Source organism: Jatropha curcas, chromosome 1 (assembly GCF_041381405.1).
Source record: "Jatropha curcas cultivar XTBG-Jc1 chromosome 1, XTBG_Jcur_1.0, whole genome shotgun sequence".
NCBI lineage: Eukaryota > Viridiplantae > Streptophyta > Magnoliopsida > Malpighiales > Euphorbiaceae > Jatropha > Jatropha curcas.
Genome location: NC_143151.1, coordinates 30,096,881 through 30,118,173, shown reverse-complemented (window position 1 = coordinate 30,118,173; position 21,293 = coordinate 30,096,881). Strand labels below are relative to the sequence as shown.

Genomic DNA, 21,293 nt, shown 5'->3' with positions numbered 1-21,293 from the left:
TTCTACATAAAATATCCAGCGATAAACTGTTTATTGAAAATATAAGACTTAAGCAATTGTAGAAGATCTTCTCAAACTATCTTTTACATGCTCAATTGATATTTGAGGACCAACATATAAAACATAAGTAGGAGATTAAATGATCTACGACCCTCCCTGATAGTTACCAGGTCCACTTGTTCTTGAATCACGCGGAGGCAATTGAGTTTTACGTTCTTCAAAAGCCCTAAACTTGTCTTTATTTTCATCTGCAACCAGTAAATAAGGAATTGCACTCGTCATTATTAAGAAACACCATATATATATATATATATATATAATTTCATCATAGTATAGAAGAGAGACACTTACAAGTTTTGGGGAGTTGAGTTGTTTGAGCAACAACAATGCTGTGAGATGCAAACAAAATGAGGAAAAGAACGATAGCGATTGCATATGAATATGATGCCTTTTTAACCATTTTCTGTTTGGTTAGTTTGTTGTAATAAAAAGGCAATACTAATATATATATATATATATATATATATATATATATATATATATATATATATATATATATATATATATATATGCTGACAAAAGTTTATGTGAACGGTTTTTTTTTTTTTTTTTTTTTTTTTTTTTTTGAGAAGAGAAAGTGCGTGTTGGATTGCAAATATTCAGTTAAAAAACAACTATGAAATAATATAATATTCCCTCGTTGATTTAAACTTGGAAGGAAAGAGTCAATACCGCGTTTTGCGCTAGGTTCATAGTTACTTCGTCTACGTGGAATTTTTTTCCTCTTTATTTGAATAAATTCTCAATTACTTTTTTAAAAAAAAAAAAAAAAAAGAAAGTATGCGTCTAAATCACTTATTATTAAATTAATTACTATTTTATAGTTTAGACTTCAAATCATTATCTTTTTTTGACTTTGAAAAGTGGAGGTCAAGTGAATAAACGTGTAATACACGTTTTTTTTTTTTAAATTGAAAAAGTAAAAAGAGTGATAAATTTCTAAATTTAAAGAGTTTGTTTTAGAAAATGACCTAAAATTCAAGTCTATCATGGAAATTTTATCAACTTTAAATAAACAACAAATGTATCACCGTAGCCTTAAAAAATGATTTGAATACAATTCCAAAAGCTTTCCTATCTCTTTTTAATAATAAAAATGATTTTCATAATTAGGTAGAATACATTATGTTTAATGAAATAAGGGAATATTATATTATTATTTGTTAACAGTATTCATTGTGTATTTAAATTAAATTAGCTATAATTTTTATATGTAAATATTCAAAGTTAATAATATATTGACATCTTCCAAAGTCAATGAGGAGAACTCTTAAGTAATTCCTTTAGTTTAATGGAAAATAATTAAAAAAAATTTCATGACATACCAACAATTGATTTCTTGAAACGTGTAGTACATACATTAATAGGATATATAGCAATTGCAAGATTGCTAATTGCTGTACAGAATTTTATATATCTTTGTATCAAAAGATGGTTCACAAGGCCTCCCTTATGGTTTCTGTTATGATTCTTTTGCTCATTTTGTTCACCTCTGATATTGCCTTTGCAAGACCAAACCAACTCCACATAACAGGTGAGTATTTCTCTTTGTTTCTTTTTCCTTATTTCTTTCTTTCATTCATTTAAATTATAAAGGAAATTCTTTGAGATTAATCGGATCGATCAAATGTAAATGTAAAAATTTATAAATTTTACATTTGGTTGGTTGGGAATAAATTCCATAGGCACTCAAATGTATTTTGAAATAATATCAAATTCAATCATTAATAAAGAAAATGAAAGAATTGAGAATTCTCCCTGTTTGTTTGATGTGAAAATTTTTCTTTTAAAATAATTGAATTTAGGATATAATGAAATTATCAATTTTAAAAATTTAAATTTTTAATGATTGATTATAAAATTTGAAGTAGAATTTAATCGTCTTTTTATTGAATAATCTAGAGTGAAGTTGTCAACATTAGCTGTTTGTGGGCAGAAAAGAGGAAGGAGCAGCAAAGCAATATTCACATCGCCCATCAAATTAAAATCGATCCAGATAAACGCGATTCACCTCCATCTGGCCCGGGTCACCAAAAACAATCATAGCCTTTAATTTCCATGAAACGACAGCGCAGCGGGTGTGCGTGCCATTCGTGACCATATATATGTATATTATGCACTCATCATTAATATTGTTATTGTTTCTCTCATTTTATGCCCTACCTACCAAAATAAAATAAAAGGGTTAATATTTTATGGATCTGTTTACCCCATTTGTTTTTAGCAAATTTAAGTCAATAGTTAAACTTTGATAGAGTAAAAAAGATGACATGTGACAATTCTGAATTTAAATTGTTTTTTCACAAAATTTAAACTGTTTTTTCACAAAATAACTCAAAGTCTAAAGACTTAGCTCTATCATGGTTTTACTTTCAAATTCTAACCTTAACACCAATTTTATATTGGTAAAATTAATTTTAAATGATGGAATTGTACTCACTTACCGCATAATCTTTAATAGACATGAAAAAAATTAATCACATCACACTTAATTGACATTTTTAATTTAAATATTATGTTAAAAATATTTTTAATTACATTACATTATGTTTTATTACCAACTTATTAAACATTAGCTTAATATTTATATATATTATATATAAAGAGATAGATTTAGATTATAAAGTAGTAATAATTTTTTTAAAAATTCTCTTAAAATAACTATCAAGCTAGCGTGCATTGACCGTTGGGTATGTACTCAAAGTTCTAAAGTCAACAAAATTAATATCATATTGCAACATTTCAACACAAACTGATCTCTGGTTAGGGCCCAATGCTTGAAACTTTTAGAGTATATAATGGTGATGAATGAATTGATATGCCGTGATTACTCTTCTCTTTTAATAAAAGAAAGTAATAAAAAATGGTTAAAATGGCTTCCTATGCGATCCCAATCTTTTTCCTCATTTTGTTTGCATCTTATAATACTGCTATTGCTCGAACAACTCGAGTCCCCAAAACCAGTAAGGCTCTCTCTTCTCTCTTCTCCTTCTACTTCTAGTTCTAGTTCTAGTAATAATATTGATATTTACATTTTGATGTAAAGATACTAAATATTCGAATCATCAATTTCTTATTTAGTGGCAGTTGCAGATGAAAATAAAGAGAACCCAAGGGTTATTGGAGAAAGTAAAATTGGAATGGGCGATCATGGTTCACTCAGCGGCGGAATAGGTAGCCCTAAAATCGGACCAGGTGGCGGTGATTGATATTTCGTCATACATATAGAAAATAAGTGCACGTGGTTTACAAGTTCAACATTACGTATTTATGTTTGTCCAGTGTATGACAATATATATATATATATATATATATATATATAAGCATTTGAAAATAAAGTGAGATAGATAATTAAATATATTTTATCAAAATTATCATGATCTTGATAAAGGGTGTGTTTCACTGTATCTTTGTTATAATGTGAACTTGACTTGCATGGAAAATTTTTCAAAAAATAATGTTGTCCGGTCAACTCTTACAAATGATATATCTATAAAAACATATAAAAAATACATAAATTGTGAATATGTCGGAGCAATAATATATCCATAACGGTAATATTCTTAATCAATGTTAAAAAAGAATTGATTGGACAATCATTGTTAGTTAATATTTCAATTCCAAAAAATAGGCAAAATTATCAAGAAAGTGAGAAATGTACAAATAGTTAAGCATCATATGAAACAGTCAACCTATGATACACGGACATGGAAATGGGAAAACACGAAAACGTGGAAAGGACACGGGTAAACTATATTTTCAACCACAAAAAAATATAGGGGTTTATTTGTAAAATTAAAAATATAGGAATAAATATAAAAATAATTTAGAAAGAGTTCGTTTATAATTTTTAAAGGACAATCAACCACAAATAAAGTTTTCTAAAAATAAATCATTAAATCATATCCAAAAGAGAGAAAAATGTTTATAAGTTTCGTACTCAATAATGAAAAAAGAAACAAAATATTCGAATGTCAAAATGGAAAAAGATAATGAAATTCTGTTAAATTTGAGTTTTGAATATTGAAATTAAAAATATGATTATTTGTCCTTTCCCAAATAGAATTTGCAAACGGCCATATTATTCAAAGCTTGTGGTAAGAAGGGGTTTCGTTCTAGTGCTCGAAAATAATATTTCATCCAAACTTGATTTGGATTTGAAATCTGATTTTTTTTTTTTCTTTAATGTAAGAAACATTTCCGAGGGGGGAAACAGATGGCCAATTTATAATGTATTAAAATAACGTAAAATTTAGTAATTCTAAAATAAAGTGTAATTGATTATAAAATTTGAAGTAGAATTTAATCCTCTTTTTATTGAATACTTTAGAATGAAGTTGTTGACATTAGTTGTTTGCGGCAGAAAAGAGGAAGGAGCAGCAAAGGAATATTCACATCGCCGTCAAATTAAAATCGATCCAGATAAACGAGATTCACCTCCATCTGGCCCGGGTCACCAAAAACAATCATAGCCTTTAATTTCCATGAAACGACAGCGCAGCGGGTGTGCGTGCCATTCGTGACCATATATATGTGTATTATGCACTCACCATTAATATTGTTATTGTTTCTCTCATTTTATGCCCTACCAAAATAAAATAACAGGGTTAATATTTTATGGATTGAGATTATTTGTTTTTAGCAAATTTAAGTCAAGGGTTTGAACTTTGACCGAGTAAAAAAGATGACATGTGACAATTCTGAATTTAAACTATTTCTTCACAAAATGACTCAAAGACTCAGTTCTATCATGTTTTTACTTCTAAATTCTAAACTTAACACTAATTTTATATTGGTAAAATTAATTTTAAATGATGGAATTGATACTCACTTACTGCATAATCTTTAATAGACATGAAAATATTAATCACATCACACTTAATTGACATTTTTAATTTAAATATTAGATTAAAAATATTTATAATTACATTACGTTATGTTTTATTACCAACTTATTAAACATTAGCTTAATATTTATATATATTATATATAAAGAGATAGATTTAGATGATAAAATCATTTGAAAAAAGAAATCTTTATTTTCATTGATGGATTTATAGATTAAGTCTTGGCAAATCTAACTTCATTTGAATAGGAAAATTTTCTTATCTACGTGCGCTTGGGCCCACGCCAATAAATTTTTTTTTGTCTTTTAAAATTTACTGTTTTGTACGTTTTTCCTTGGTGTACGCTACAAAATACATTTATTTGAACCAAAATACTAGTTCCAAATAAGTGCACACGATGTATAAGTTTCAAATTACGAATTTATGCTTGTTTCGTGTATGACAATATATATATATATATATATATATATATATATATATATATAGTGAGATAAATAATTAAATATATTCTGTCAAAATTATCATGATCTTCATAAAGGGTGTGTTTTACTGTATCTCCTTTGCTCTCATTTGTTATAACGTGAACTTCACTTGCATATATAATTTTTCAAAAAATAATGTTGTCCGGTCAACTCTTACAAATGATATATCTATAAAAACATGTAAAAAAAAAAACATAAATTGTGAATATGTCGGAGCAATAATATATCCATAACGGTAATATTCTTAATCAATGGTAAAAAAGAAATTATTGGAAAATCATTGTTAGTGAATATTTCAATTCCAAAAAATAGGCAAAATTATCGAGAAAGTGATAAATGTACAAATAGTTGAGCATCGTATGAAATAGTCAACCTATGATACACGGAGACGGACATGGAAACGGAAAACAGGGAATTGCCAAAACGAACACGGAAACTATATTTTCAAAAATATAAAAAATAGAAATGTGGGGGAAATGCATAAATATAAAAATATAGAGGTTTATTTATAAAATTTAAAAATATAGGAATAAATATAAAAATAATTTAGAAAGAGTACGTTTATAATTTTTTAAGAACAATCAAGCACAGATAAAGTTTTATAAAAATAAATTATTAAATCATATCCCAAAGAAAGAAAAAAAAATGTTTAGAAGTTTCATACTTAATAAAGAAAAAAGAAAATAAAATATTTGAAGGTAAAAATGAAAAAAGATAATAAAATTCTGTTAAATTGGAAGTTTGAATATTAAAATTAAAAATAGGATTATTTGTCCTTTGTCAAATAGGATTTGCAAATCATCCAAATTTGATTTAGATTTGAAATGTAATTTTTCTTCCTTTAATGCAAGAAAAATTTCCGAAGAAGGGAAATGGGTGTTCGATTTCAGTATTTATATGTCACGACCCGATTCCATGGGCCGGACCGGCACTAGGGCCCAGGTAAGCTTAAGGCCCCCGAGGCCCGTGGTAAGCCTGAAATATTAGAATCTATTATCTCGGTATAAAATTTCAACATTCAGCCCATATGATTATGAAAGATAAACCTCAATATTTTATTAAATCTCATCTATAATAATAAACGATTAAAAATATACAAATCCTACAACTGCGGAGTCACTAACTGTTTGATATACATAGCCTTTTATACATACAGTTACATAGTAAAATAATTTTAGAACTAGGGAAAATTTCTTTAGTGCCCTGCGTCGAAGAAACGTAACCTAAATCGAATTAAAGATAAACTTACTTCCTAAAAAATTAAACAAGACATGTGAGTTAACGAATAATTATTATTGCACAACACACGCAATCACACAAATGTGTAAACATATCAATCTAGTCATCCGACTAGTTATATGCTCACGCAGCCAGTCACACAATGGCACATCACCAGCACTCACAATCATTAACATCTTCATATAATCACATCATGTGGAAATTGGTCTGTGGCGTCACCGAAACCCCTGATGAGCCGTCCTCCCACATGGCCCATCCTCTCATAACGTGTGCACCAGGGAGCCGATCCCCCATACTGGCCGACTGGTCTAATCCTCACTTGATCAGCCCTCTCATTGTTTTTCTATTCTCTCTTTTCTTTTCCACACCAACAGGAGGCAACCCGGTCGTCTCCATCAAATCTAGATCCTCAGGCGCTCACAACAGGAGGCCACCTTGCGGGCTGCGATCAAATCTAGATTATCAGGTGTGCCCAATAAAGAAGCCAACCTGTGGTTTTCCATATCATACAAATCACAATGGTAGGTACACACGGGGGCGCCGATCTCCCATTTACCCGGCCGACGGTCCAACCGTCCTCACAAACCCATGGTGACCCACTTCATCCCAACTCCACACAAACAAAGCATAGCATTATTACAACACAATTAATCAGACATTGCAATTAAATGCAAACATATTGATCAGTTGAACATCGTAATGCAATGCACAATTAGTCATCTATTCTCAAATGCAAATAAATAAATAAATAAGTAATATTAACAATAAACAAATAATAAAATAAATGATAATAATGAAAATAAATAAATAATTGAATAATTCAACGAATAATAATGAAAATAAATAAACAATTAAAGCACTCTATTTATTATTTATTAAGTTATAGAATTAATCTAAATAAACTTATTAATTATGTTATTACTTGAAACTAGTCGAAGTTCTATTGGAATTTCGGCAGCACCTCCCCTAAAAATTGGACTATCCACCTGTTTAAATATCACAATATTATTATATATTTATCAATCAATACACACAGCCCATCCGTCGGGCAATCAACAATTTAAGTCCCATCCTCCTTTGTCAAAGTTCACCAAATAAATTTACAAATTATAATAACCTCCAACAAGTTCTAATGATATTATTAATTGTCCTCCAACTATATACTTGTCTAAGCCTTAGATTATAACCTCTCCTACCAATATTTATTAAAACTCCTAGATTAGCTTACATCAATATTAGCTAGGAATTCTTATCTCAATATTAAACCTCCTAATTATAATTATGGTTCATGTAATTTTATTCGACAATGTTCTAAACTAATTTGCAATTACGTTATTCTAAAATCCTTAACGAGTTCACTAATCATATTCGCTATCGCAGTTACAGCACACTAACCAATATAATTTATTCACAAAAGACTATAAATGTTCTAAATATATTTAAGCTATTCCAATAACCTCATTTCTTATTATTCAATTTAATCTATTTAATTACTCAATTAAATTCATTAATTAACTAATTCAGAATTTATACAAAAATTGAGAATTGAGTCTTAGGGCATACCGATTGAAATTTGGGCGACAATTCCACGATCCTCACGAAGAGAGGAAAATTCTGTCCTTAGGTGTCTCGCCGGACCGCCGCCATCGCCGCCGTCCACGGTGGCCGGAAAATCGATTTTTGCCCAGAAATTTACGATTCGCATACCAAAATGCTCGAAATTATGCCAGGACCTCGACTATATGACCAGTTTGAACTGAATGTGCCTCGTTTGGTTGGAATCCGCCTCTAAACCTTCGACCAGTCGCCCTTCTTTGGATTTTTTCGATCCCGGCGAAATCACTCGAGAGTGAAGCCATAAAACAGAAATAGGGGAGGAAAGGAAGTCGACCGCGCCTGGCTCATGGCTTGGGATCGCCGGAAAAACTGAGCGGAAGACGCGATTTCATGGTCGAGCGAAATCTCCGCTTTCCTGCGGCTGCTACGCTCACCAGGATCGAAGGAGAGAGGGGAAGGGAGATCTGAGCAGCTACGGTGGTGACGTGACGGCGAGGAGATGAGGTCGATCGGCTCTGGTGGCCGGAAACGGGGAGGGAAGGAGGAGGAGGAGGTTGCGCGCTGACACTAGCGCAAGGAAGGAGAAGGGAAAAGAAAAAAGAAAAAAAAGAAAAAAGAAAAAGAAAAAAAAAGGAAAAGAAAGAAAAATCTTGGGCTTCTAGACCATTTCGGTTCGATTCGAACCGGTTTGGTCTAATTTAATGATTCGGCTCGATTTTTACTGGGTTTGCAAGGTTTTCACTTGGTTTTCAGAAAATTCAAGCTGGTCTTCGACAAATCAATTTGATTTTCAGGTCCGGTTTGATTTATTTGGTTAGTTTAATTAGGTTCCGTAACATTTCTTCCACTAACTAAATAAAATAAAAATATAATTAGTAATCCTATTTGATTTTTTGGAAAAATTAATTTATATATACACATAATAGATTAATTGCTAGAGTGTCATATTATTACTCGAAATTTTAACTGTTCTCAAATTCAAAATTTTCGACAATATATTTGGGCTTGGGCCCAATTTGCAAAATTTAAACTCAAATTAAGATTGTTCACTATTTACGGCCCATACCGTCAAAAATTCGGATTTTTGATTTAATATAAATTCGAAAGTTTTGAAAATAAAATTACGGGGTGTTTCATTATAGAAACCAACCCGATACATTTTTCAGCGGTTTTTGTTTCCGAAACGCAGAAACATCAAACCTCTCGCGTGTCCTTGTATTGCAGTAGTCAACATTCGTATTATAATAGTAAAATATTAAAGAAAATCTAAAAATTCAATTAAGCTATCAACAGGAAAATGAAGTAAGAGAAGGAAAAACTAAAGACCATATATTTCATTAGTTTATAGTAAATCTGCTTTAATTCTAATATATTTGTGGGAGCCTCTTCGATAATATTATTGCATTTTTTTTTATTTTTTTGAAAAGATCAAAGTTAAATACTCTTGGACGAATCTCTCTTGAGGGTATTTGTGTGCATGCATGCATATATAATCTCTATCAATCTTCATTACTGATGTCCATTGTATTCTTATTATAAAGTTTAGCATCTTTAACATTCTCTAAGTTATAAACTGAAAATTTTATTCACATAATAAATTATCCTAATTAAATGATTTAAAGCCAAATTTTAGCTAGTATCTATTTTAAAAACCATTTGTCTTGCCTTGTCAAAAAAAAAAAAAAAAAAAAAAAAAAAATTTCTTACCAACTCAGCGCTTCAACTGTCGGCAAATTTACTTTTGTATTTATATATTCATATAATAGATAGATTGTGATAAGAAACTGAATATACATTAAATCAGGCATCTGATTCTCTTTTTTTTCTTTTTTTTTTTTTTAATTCTATAAATTATAAAATCATGCATAGAAAATTCTTATGAATTCTCGGTTTCCTGAATGGTTTTATAGCTTAATTTTAAATGATGGACTTGATACTCACTCACCGCATAATCTTTAATAGACATGAAAATATTAATCACATCACACTTAATTGATATTTTTAATTTAAATATTAAATTAAAAATATTTATAATTACATTACATTATATTTTATTACCAACTTATTAAACATTAGCTTAATATTTATATATATTATATATAAAGAGATAGATTTAGATTATAAAATCATTTGGAAAAAAAAAATATTTATTTTCATTGTTGGATTTATAGAGTAAGTCTTGGCAAATCTAATCTTCATTTGAATAGGAAAAATTTCTTGTCTACGTACTCTTGGGGCCACGCCAATAAATTAAAAAAAAAAAAGGTTACTGTTTTGTGCTTTTGTTCCTTGGAGTAAGCTAAAAAATACATTTGTTTGAACCAATATACTAGTTATAATTAATTTGATTTATAAGTGAATTTATATACCGGATGTAGGTAAGTTTTAATTCTCTCACATCCATTAAAGGAAAAAGGTTCTGTTTTGAGAAATTGAGGTTTCGAGGTCTAATCCAGATTTAGAGATTTGATAAAGAAGGGAATTAAGGTCACCCTTGAATTCACGAATTTCAATTTCCTTCATATTCCGAAATCTACTAAGAAGACAGGGAAAAAAAAGGAATTACCTGATAAGAGATTGTTAAGATACGGCGGAGCTGATCGGTGATTGAGATGAATTGGGTAGAGACTAAAGAAAGTGATTCGAAATAACGATGATGATCGAGCGAATTGAAAATAAGTCCCAGCATTCTTGGGGCAAATCCACGGATTTCTCTACCATGTACTCGTTTGAAATTGAAATTGAGAATTTAGAAGAGAGAAAGAGAAAAAACAGAATATTGGGAGGCGCACTGGCGGAGAGAGAGAGCAAGTGGAGAGTAACCAAAGGAAAGTGGATGTGTGTGCGAGCGTGGGCTCTACAGCCTAACGGGTAACGGATTTGATCTCAATTTGATTTAGATTGGTTGATCCGACTATTTTTGGATTCAAAAATTCAAATCAGATGAAGAAAAGGAATCATCAAGGAATCATTTTCTTTTTTTTTTTTTTCAATTAGTGCTTCATTTACAGATTAATGTTTTAATAGGCTTTATGACATTTTTTTTCAATTAATTGTTTGATAAATGCATCGTAATAATATTTTTTTTATTTTATTAAAAATTAAATAAGTCTTGAATAATATTAAGAAGTATATAACAAGAATAATCCTCCAATTTCAATAATTTTCACCAAACAAATGCACTATAATTAGCGAGATTTGATATAAAAACTTGTATTTCCATCGTAAGTATATATTTATATATATATATATAGGAATAACAGTGAAATTCTGTTTTAATAAATTGTCAAATCCATGTAATTTAAACGATTAGGATACTTGTAAATTTAAAGTTAATATAAATTTTGTTCAGTTTTCTTTACATAATAATCTAGACTCCGTTTATTTCCGTAAAATAACTTGAAGGAAAATAACTTGCTGAAAAATATTTTCATAGAAAATATTTTCCAAACAACTTATTTTCCGTTATTTGATAGTAATATTGAAAATTAGTTAAAAATATTAAAATTTTATTTCATAAGACCATAAAAATACTAAAAATAATATAAATTTTATGATTTAAAAGTTTTATTCCTAAATATGAAAAGAATGCAAAAAAAAAATGTAATTATAAAAGCCACCGGTGGTGGTGGTCGGTGGCTAATGGTGACAGGTAATAGTGACTATAATGATTAATAAATTAAAAAATATGAATTTATAAGGTTTGCCAATATCCGAAAAACAATTTACTCTGTTAAAAAAATGGAAAGTTGTTTTGTCTTAATTTTTTCAGAATTAACAAAGTTATCCTACTAGATTGTCTTAAAGGAAAAGAAAATTGATCTTCAAAAATAAAATAGATAAATTAGGGTGAAAAAATAACTGCAAAATAAAAATTGAAGCAACATTATTTATAGTGCTTACATAGTTTTTTTTTTTTTAATTAGAATAGAGGGTTTAAATTCCAAAAAAAAAAAAAAGCTTCCACTCGATGTTTTTATGTAGTTTTTTATATAAAAAAAATACGCAATATCGAACTTTGTTAACCAAATATATTTATTTATTATGCATATAACAATCAAAAAAATTTACTCTTGAAAATAATATATTTTTTTAATTCCACCATTCTCATTTCTTTGAATTTTTTTTTTCACCCTCCTATATGATTAAAAACGGTCTATAGTCTGAGTCTTGTATTGCCTTGTATTTCACGTTTTGAATCATGTAGCGGCAACTGCGTTTTACTTTCTTCAAAAACCCTAAGCTCCTCTTTATTTTCATATGCAATTACTAATAGATAAGAAATTAATTTCACTCATCTCTCAAAAAAAAAAAAAGAATTATAATTTTCTAATGAAATTAATTTTTGATGGTAGTTAATCAATATTTTCAACATAGTAATATTTTTTAACAATTCAAATAATAATTATAATTGCAATTAATTTCATATAAATAATAATAATCCTCAAATAGAATGATCAGACTCAATTTAAAAGAGAGAGGAGAGAGCCTTACAGGTTTTGGAGACTTGAGTTGTTAATTTGAGCAGCAACAATATTATAAGATGCCAGCAAAATGACGATAGAGATTGCATACGAAAACGATGCCGTTTTAACCATTTTTTTTTGCTGTTTGTTTAGTTTCTTGTATAGTAAAAGAGAATGAAATTAATAAGTCATTCTTCAATTTCAACACCATTTTATACTGAAACAAATTTATGAATTGGATTGCAAATTTTTCCTTAAAAGTCAAAATTGCAATATAATATTTTTGTTGATTGAAACTTGGAAGGAAGGGGTCAATGCTCACTGTACGCGTTTCAAATTGGAGTTTATAGTATACAACAGTCAGTCAAAAGTAAGCTTAATAGTTTCTTTGTTCATATATAATTTTTGTGATAGAATTGGAAATTTTCTAAAATTTATGGATTTATAATCATCGAATATATTATTTGTTTAATTAAACATCGCCAACAAGAAATAAAAACCTATTTGACCCTTGAACTTATTTAGTAGTATTAAAAAAAGGTCATATTGCAAGTGATTCAAATTTAATTATTTTTTCCTTTTCCTCTATCCACATTTAATTATTTTTTTAATAAATTATACGAACTGATTCAAATTATAATTTTAATAAATGTTTATATAAAAATTTTCATATTGCAAGTGAAGAATTATGATTTAAATTTAATCATTCTAAACTAATTCAGAGGTTAAATTTGTTGAAAATTTCAAATATGACTTATTTTAATCTTATCAACAAATATGCAGGTTCAGGAATTAAATTAGCTGAAAATGTTAAATATGATTTTTTTTTTTAATATCTCTAAACAAAATTTAGGGGCCAAATTAGTTTTCTTCTATTCCTATAAACAAATAACAATATTAGTTTATGTTGTCGAAGTGAAATTGCATGTTATAGATTAATAAATTATAGGAAATAGCTACTGTCAATTAATTGGTTTTTCAATTTTAAAAGTAGTGTGTAAATGGTTAATATGGAAATTGTCAAAACTTGAGAGAAATATACATTTTTTCCAACTTATACTTTGCTTTAGTTGTGATTTAATGAATGTGGGATGTTTAGTTAATAACTTTTGTGGGTTTTTTCTGCATGATTTATTTATTTATTTATTTTAACATTATGAATCTGATTCAAGTTTCATAGCACGGTCTAATCTCTCTTTGTTCATGATTAATAAAATTTACCTTGCTACGTACTAATTAAAGGAAAAAAAAGAAAATAAATCTCAAAATAAAATAGAGAAAAGCTTATTTTAGGTTGAAAATAACAAACAGAAAAAAGTCACCTTGTAAGAAACAGTTTTACAATACACCAAAGAAAGAGCTTAATTATAAAACATAATTAGGAGATTAAATCATCTACGACCCTCCCTGATAGTTACCAGGTCCAACTTTTCTTGAATCACGCGGAGGCACTTGAGTTTTACATTCAAAAGCCTTTAACTTGTCTTTATTTTCATCTGCAACCAGTAAATAAAGAATTGCACTTGTCATTATTAAGAAACACCATATATATATAATTTCATCATAATATAGAAGAGAGACAATTACAGGTTTTGGGGAGTGGAGTTGTTTGAGCAACAACAATGTTGTAAGATGCAAACAAAATGAGGAAAAGAACGATAGGGATTGCATATGAATACGACACCTTTTTAGCCATTTTTCTGTTTGGTTAGTTTGTTGTAATAAAAAGACAATACTAATATATATATATATATATATTCCCTTTGTTGATTTAAACTTGGATGGAAAGACAATACCGCTTTTGCGCTAAGTTCATAGTTACTTCGTCTATGTAGAATTTTTTTCCTCTTTATTCGAATAAATTCTCAGTTACTTTTTTTTTTTTTTTTTTTTTTTAAGTATGCGTCTAAATCACTTATTATTAAATTAATTGGAGACTAAGATTTTATAGTTTAGACTTCTAAGTCATTATCTTTTTTTTCTTATTTAAAAAAATTGACGGCAAGTGAATAAACGTGTAATAGACGTTTTGAAAAAAATGATAAAGTAAAAAGAGTGATAAATTAATTTCTAAATTTAAACCGTTTGTTTTAGAAAATGACCTAAAATTCAAGTCTATCATGGAAATTTTATCAACTTTAAATAAACAACAAATATATCGGCGTAGCCTTTACGCTCCTTAAAAAGAAAAATATGAATTCTATTAATTAATTAATTATAATATCATTTGAATACAATTCCAAAAGCGTCCTATCTCTTTTTAATAATAAAACTGATTTTCATAATGAGGTATAATGCAATAAGGGAATATTATATTATTTGTTAAGAGTATTCATTGTATATTTAAATAAAATTAGCTATAATTTTTATGTGTAAATATTCAAAGTTAATAATTTATTGACATCTTCCGATGTAATTCCTTTAGTTTAATGGAAAATTAATTTTAAAAAAATTTCATGACATACCAACAATTGATTTCTTCAAACTTGTAGTATATACATTAATAGGATATATAAAGAATTTTATATATCTTCGTATCAAAAGATGGTTCGCAAGGCCTCCCTTATGGTTTCTGGTATGATTCTTTTGCTCATTTTGTTCACCTCCGATATTGCCTTTGCAAGACCAAACCAACTCCACAGAACAAGTGAGTATTTCTCTTTGTTTCTTTTTCCTTCTTTCTTTCTTTCTTTCATTCATTTAAATTATAAAGGAAATTCTTTGAGATTAATAGCATCGATGAGGGTAAATGTAAAAATTTATAAATTTTACATTTGATTGGTTGGGAAATAAATACCATAGGCACTGAAATGTATTTTGAAATAATATCAAGTAGTCAAATTCCATCGTTAATAGAGAAAATGAAAGAATTGAGAATTCTCCCTATTTGTTTGATGTGAAATTTTTTCTTTTAAAATAATCGAATTTAGGATATAATGAAATTTATCAATTTTAAAAATTTAAAATCTTTAATGAATTAAAATAATGTAAAATTTAGTAATTCTAAAATAAAGTGTAATTGATTATAAAATTTAAAGTGGAATTTAATCCTCTTTTTATTGAATAATTTAGAGTGAAGTTGTTAACATTAGTTGTTTGCGGCAGAAAAGAGGAAGGAGGAATGAGCAGCAAGGGAATATTCACATCGCCCATCAAATTAAAATCGATCCAGATAAACCTGATTCACCTCCATCTGGCCCGGGTCACCAAAAGCAATCATAGCCTTTAATTTCCATGAAACGACAGCGCAGCGGGTGTGCGTGCCATTCGTGACCATATATATGTATATTATGCACTCATCATTAATATTGTTATTGTTTCTCTCATTTTATGCCCTACCTACCAACATAAAATAAAAGGGTTAATAGTTTATGGATTGAGATTTGCTGTTTACCCCATTTGTTTTTAGCAAATTTAAGTCAAGGGTTTGAACTTTGATCGAGTAAAAAAGATGACATACGACAATTCTAAATTTAAACTGTTTGTTCACAAAATGACTCAAAGACTCAGTTCTATCATGGTTTAACTTGCAAATTCTAAACTTAACACCAATTTTATATTTGTAAAATTAATTTTAAATAATGGAATTAATACTCACTTACCGCATAATCTTTAATAGATATGAAAAAATTAATCACATCACACTTAATTGATATTTTTAATTTAAATATTACATTAAAAATATTTATTATTACATTACATCATGTTTTATTACTAACTTATTAAACATTAGCTTAATATTTATATATAGTATATATATAAAGAGAAGATTTAGATTATAAATAGATTTAGATTATAAAATCATTTGAAAAAACATATCTTTATTTTTTAAAAAATGTTACTGTTTTGTGCATTTTTTCCAAGGTGTATGCCAAAAAAATACATTTATTTAAACCAAAATACTAGTTATAATTAGTTTGGTTTATAAATGGATTCATATATTAGGGGTGTAGGAAAGTCTTTCCCTCGAATATATTTTATCTCTTTTTTCTTTTTCTCATTGCATAGTGAAAAATAACCTCATTTCAATAAATACTTATATATTTATAGACTTGATCTAGATAAGTCCATCTATCCAATATAATCAACAACTTTTAATTATACACACCTTCAATCATGTTTTTCAATGTCATAAACAAAATTGAAGTAACATGAAATACTGATGCATATGCTAAATTAATTAAAAATAATTTTTTTGATTCAAATGAAGGTAATTCTAACCATTTATTGGGAAAAAAACAAAAAGGTAATAATTTTTTGAAAAATTCTCCTGAAATAACTATCAAGCTAGCGTGCATTGACCGTTGGGTATGTACTCAAAGTTCTAAAGTCAACAAAATTAATATCATATTGCAATATTTCCACAAAAACTGATCTCTGGTTAGGGCCCAATGCTTGAAACTTTTGGAGTATATAATGGTGATTAGTCTTCTCTTTTAATAGAAGAAAGTAATCAAAAATGGTTAAAATGGCTTCCTATGCGATCCCAATCCTTTTCCTCATTTTATTTGCATCTTATAATACTGGTATTGCTCAAACAACTCGAGTCCCCAAAACCAGTAAGGCTTTCTCTTCTTTCTTCTACTTCTAGTTCTAGTTCTACTAATAATACTGATATTTATGTTTTTATGTAAAGATACTAAATATTCAAACCATCAATTTCTTATTTAGTGGTACTTGCAGATGAAAATAAAGAGAACCCAAGGGTTATTGGAGAAAGTAAAACTGGAACAGGCGATCATGATTCACACCCCGGCGGACCAGGCGGCGGTGGGTGATATTTTTTCATACATATAGAAAATAAGTGCATACTGTGTACAAGTTCCAAATTAGTGCACACGGTTTACAAGTTTCAAATTACGAATTTATGCTTGTCTCGTGTATGATAATATATATATATATATATATATATATATGTAAGCATTTGAAAATAAATATATTTTGTCAAAATTATCATGATCTTGATAAAGGGTGTGTTTTACTGTATCTCCTTTGCTCTCATTTGTTAGAATGTGAACTTCACTTGCATAGAAAATTTTTCAAAAAATAATGTTGTCCTGTCAACTCTTACAAATGATATATCTATAAAAACATGTAAAAAAATACATAAATTGTGAATATATCGGAGCAATAATATATCCATAACGGTAATATTCTTAGTCAATGTTAAAAAAGAAATGATTGGAAAATCATTGTTAGTGAATATTTCAATTCCAAAAAATAGGCAAAACTATCAAGAAAGTGAGAAATGTACAAATAGATGAGCATCATATGAAATAGTCAACCTATGATGCACGGACACGGAAATGGGAAAACAGGGAAACGTGGAAACGGACACGGGTAAACGATATTTTTAAAAATATAAAAAATAGATATGTGGAAAAAACGCGTAAATATAAAAAATATAGGAGTTTATTTTTAAAATTTAAAAATATAGGAATAAATATAAAAATAATTTAGAAAGAGTACGCTTATAATTTTTAAAGGACAATCAACCATAGATAAAGTTTTCTAAAAATAAATCATTAAATCATATCCAAAAGAGAGAAAAATGTTTATAAGTCCCATACTCAATAAAGAAAAAAGAAAACAAAATATTCGAATGTCAAAATGGAAAAAGACAATGAATGAGAGTGTTATTTTTATAGTATTTTTAATGTAATTTTTATTAAGATTTTTAGTATTTTTAATTTATTTAAATTAGTTTTTATTAAATTATGTTATGTTTTTATTTAAAAGTTTTCTTGAAACACAACTCACTTGATCTTGAGATAATTTGTAGAGTTTTTGCACAAGAAAATGACAAAAATGAAGCAAATTATCTTAGCACGCCCAACTCGTGCTAATCAGCACGCCCATGTTAAGAACCAAGGAAAATTAAGCAGAGAGTCAGACTCTGACACGCCCAAGCCGTGCCAAGCCACACGCCCGTGCTGCATATGCCCTGGACTTCCAGAGCCTAGCACGGCTTGACCGTGCTAGGGCGCACGCCCGTGCTACAAGAGAGATGCAATCCTAGGGCGTGGCGGGCACGTGCTACTGCACTAGGATTTCCAAAGTGATTATAAAATAAAGTGTAATTCTAAAATTTAGTAATTCTAAAATAAAGTGTAATTGATTATAACATTTAAAGTAGAATTTAATGCTCTTTATTGAATAATTTATAGTGAAGTTGTTAACATTAGCTGTTTGCGGGCAGAAAAGAGGAAGGAGCAGCAAAGGAATATTCACATCGCCCATCAAATTAAAATCTATCCAGATAAACGCGATTCACCTCCATCTGGCCCGGGTCACCAAAAACAATCATAGCCTTTAATTTCCATGAAACGACAGCGCAGCGGGTGTGCGTGCCATTCGTGACCATGTATATGTATATTATGCACCCATCATTAATATTGTTATTGTTTCTCTCATTTTATGCCCTACCAAAATAAAATAAAAGGGTTAATATTTTATGGATTGAGATTATTTGTTTTTAGCAAATTTAAGTCAAGGGTTTGAACATTGATTGAGTAAAAAAGATGACATGTGACAATTCTGAATTTAAACTGTTTCTTCACAAAATGACTCAAAAACTCAGTTCTATCATGGTTTTACTTTCAAATTCTAAACTTAACACCAATTTTATATTGGTAAAATTAATTTTAAATGATGAAATTGATACTCAATTACCGCATAATCTTTAATAGACATGAAAAAAATTAATCACACTTAATTGACATGAAAAAAATTAATCACATCACACTTAATTGACATTTTTAATTTAAATATTACATTAGAAATATTTATAATTACATTACATTATGTTTTATTACCAACTTATTAAACATTAGCTTAATATTTATATATATTATATATAAAGAGGTAGATTTAGATTATAAAATCATTTGAAAAAACAAATCTTTATTTTCATTGATGGATTTATAGATTAAGTCTTGGCAAATCTAATCTTCATTTGAATATGAAAAATTTCTTATTTACGTGGGCTTGGGGTCACGCCAATAAATTTTTAAAAAAAAAAATTTACTGTTTTGTGCATTTTTCCTTGGTGTACGCTAAAAAATACATTTGTTTGAACTAAAATACTAGTTATAATTTATTTAGTTTATAAGTGGATCCATATGCCGGATGTAGTTAAATCTTTCACTCAAATATATTTTATCTCTTTTTATTTTCTCATTGCATAGCGAAAAATAACCTCATTTCAATAAATACTTATAAATTCATATACTTGATCTAGACAAGTCCATCAATCCAATATAATTAAATTTTGAATTATATGGACCTTCAATCATGTTTTTCAATATCATAAACAAAATTGAAGTAACGTGAAATACTGATGCATATGCTAAATCAATTAAAAATAATTTTTTAATTTAACGTAAGGTAATTCTAACCATTTATTGGGAGAAAAAAAAAAGTACTAATTTTTAAAAAAATTCTCCTAAAGTAACTTTCAAACTAGCGTGCATTGACCGTTGGGTGTGTACTCAAAGTTCTGAAGTCAACAAACTTAACATCATATTGCAATATTTCCACAAAAACTGATCTCTAGTTAAGGCCCAATGCTTGAAACTTTTAGAGTATATAATGGTCATGAAGGAATTGATATGCCGTGATTACTCTTCTTTTTTAATAGAAGAAAGTAATTGAAATGGCTAAAATGGCTTCCTATGCGTTCCCAATCTTTTTCCTCATTTTGTTTGCATTTTATAATACTGCTATTGCTCGAACAACTCGAGTCCCCAAAACCAGTAAGGCTCTCTCTTTTTTCTTCTACTTCTAGTTCTAGTTCTAGTAATAATACTGATTTTTACTTTTTGATGTAAAGATACTAAATATTCAAACCATCAATTTCTTATTTAGTGGCAGTTGCAGATGAAAATAAAGAGAATCCAAGGGTTATTGGAGAAAGTAAAATTGGAGTGGGCGATCATGGTTCACACCACGGCGGACCAGGTGGTCGCGTACCAGGTGGCCCTGGCAGCCATGGGTGATATTTTGTCATACCTATAGAAAATAAATGCACGGGTTTTACAAGTTACAAATTACGAATTTATACTTGTCTCGTGTATGACAATATATATATATATATATAAGCATTTGAAAATACAGTGAGATAGATAATTAAATATATTTTGTCAAAATTATCATGATCTTGATAAATGGTGTGTTTTTTGTATCTGCTTTGCGTTCATTTGTTATAACGTGAACTTCACTTGCATAGAAAATTTTTCAAAAAATAATGTTGTCCGGCCAACTCTTGCAAATGATATATCTATAAAAACATGTAAAAAAAAATACATAAATTGTGAATATGTCGGAGCAATAATATATCCATAACGGTAATATTCTTAATCAATGTTAAAAAAGAAATGATTGGAAAATCATTGTTAGTGAATATTTCAATTCCAAAAAATAGGCAAAATTATCAAGAAAGTGAGAAATGTACAAATACTTGAGCATCATGTCAAATAGTCAAACTATGATCCACGGACACGGAAACAGGAAAACAGGGAAACACGGAAACGGACACAGGGAAACGATATTTTGAAAAATATAAGAAACATGAATGTGGGGGAAACGCGTAAATATAAAAAATATAGGGGTTTATTCATAAAGTTTAAAAATATAGGAATAAA

At 28.5% G+C, this 21,293-nt stretch overlaps 4 long non-coding RNA genes across 4 annotated transcripts; 3 read left to right on the top strand and 1 right to left on the bottom strand.

Annotated features, from left to right (window-relative positions):
• On the bottom strand, positions 1-465 carry LOC149499340 (uncharacterized). The gene is made up of 2 exons (XR_016321372.1): positions 352-465; positions 1-248 (listed from the first exon to the last, which is right to left on the bottom strand). It is a non-coding gene; the product is annotated as an uncharacterized LOC149499340 (long non-coding RNA).
• Positions 466-2,779: 2,314 nt separating this feature from the next.
• LOC119369550 (uncharacterized) lies at positions 2,780-3,450 on the top strand. The gene is made up of 2 exons (XR_016322191.1): positions 2,780-3,023; positions 3,142-3,450. It is a non-coding gene; the product is annotated as an uncharacterized LOC119369550 (long non-coding RNA).
• Positions 3,451-17,043: 13,593 nt separating this feature from the next.
• Positions 17,044-17,610, top strand: LOC149499339 (uncharacterized). Its single transcript, XR_016322189.1, has 2 exons — positions 17,044-17,210; positions 17,323-17,610. It is a non-coding gene; the product is annotated as an uncharacterized LOC149499339 (long non-coding RNA).
• Positions 17,611-20,195: 2,585 nt separating this feature from the next.
• On the top strand, positions 20,196-20,798 carry LOC110009138 (uncharacterized). The gene is made up of 2 exons (XR_005177083.2): positions 20,196-20,405; positions 20,518-20,798. It is a non-coding gene; the product is annotated as an uncharacterized LOC110009138 (long non-coding RNA).
• Positions 20,799-21,293: the final 495 nt, after the last annotated feature.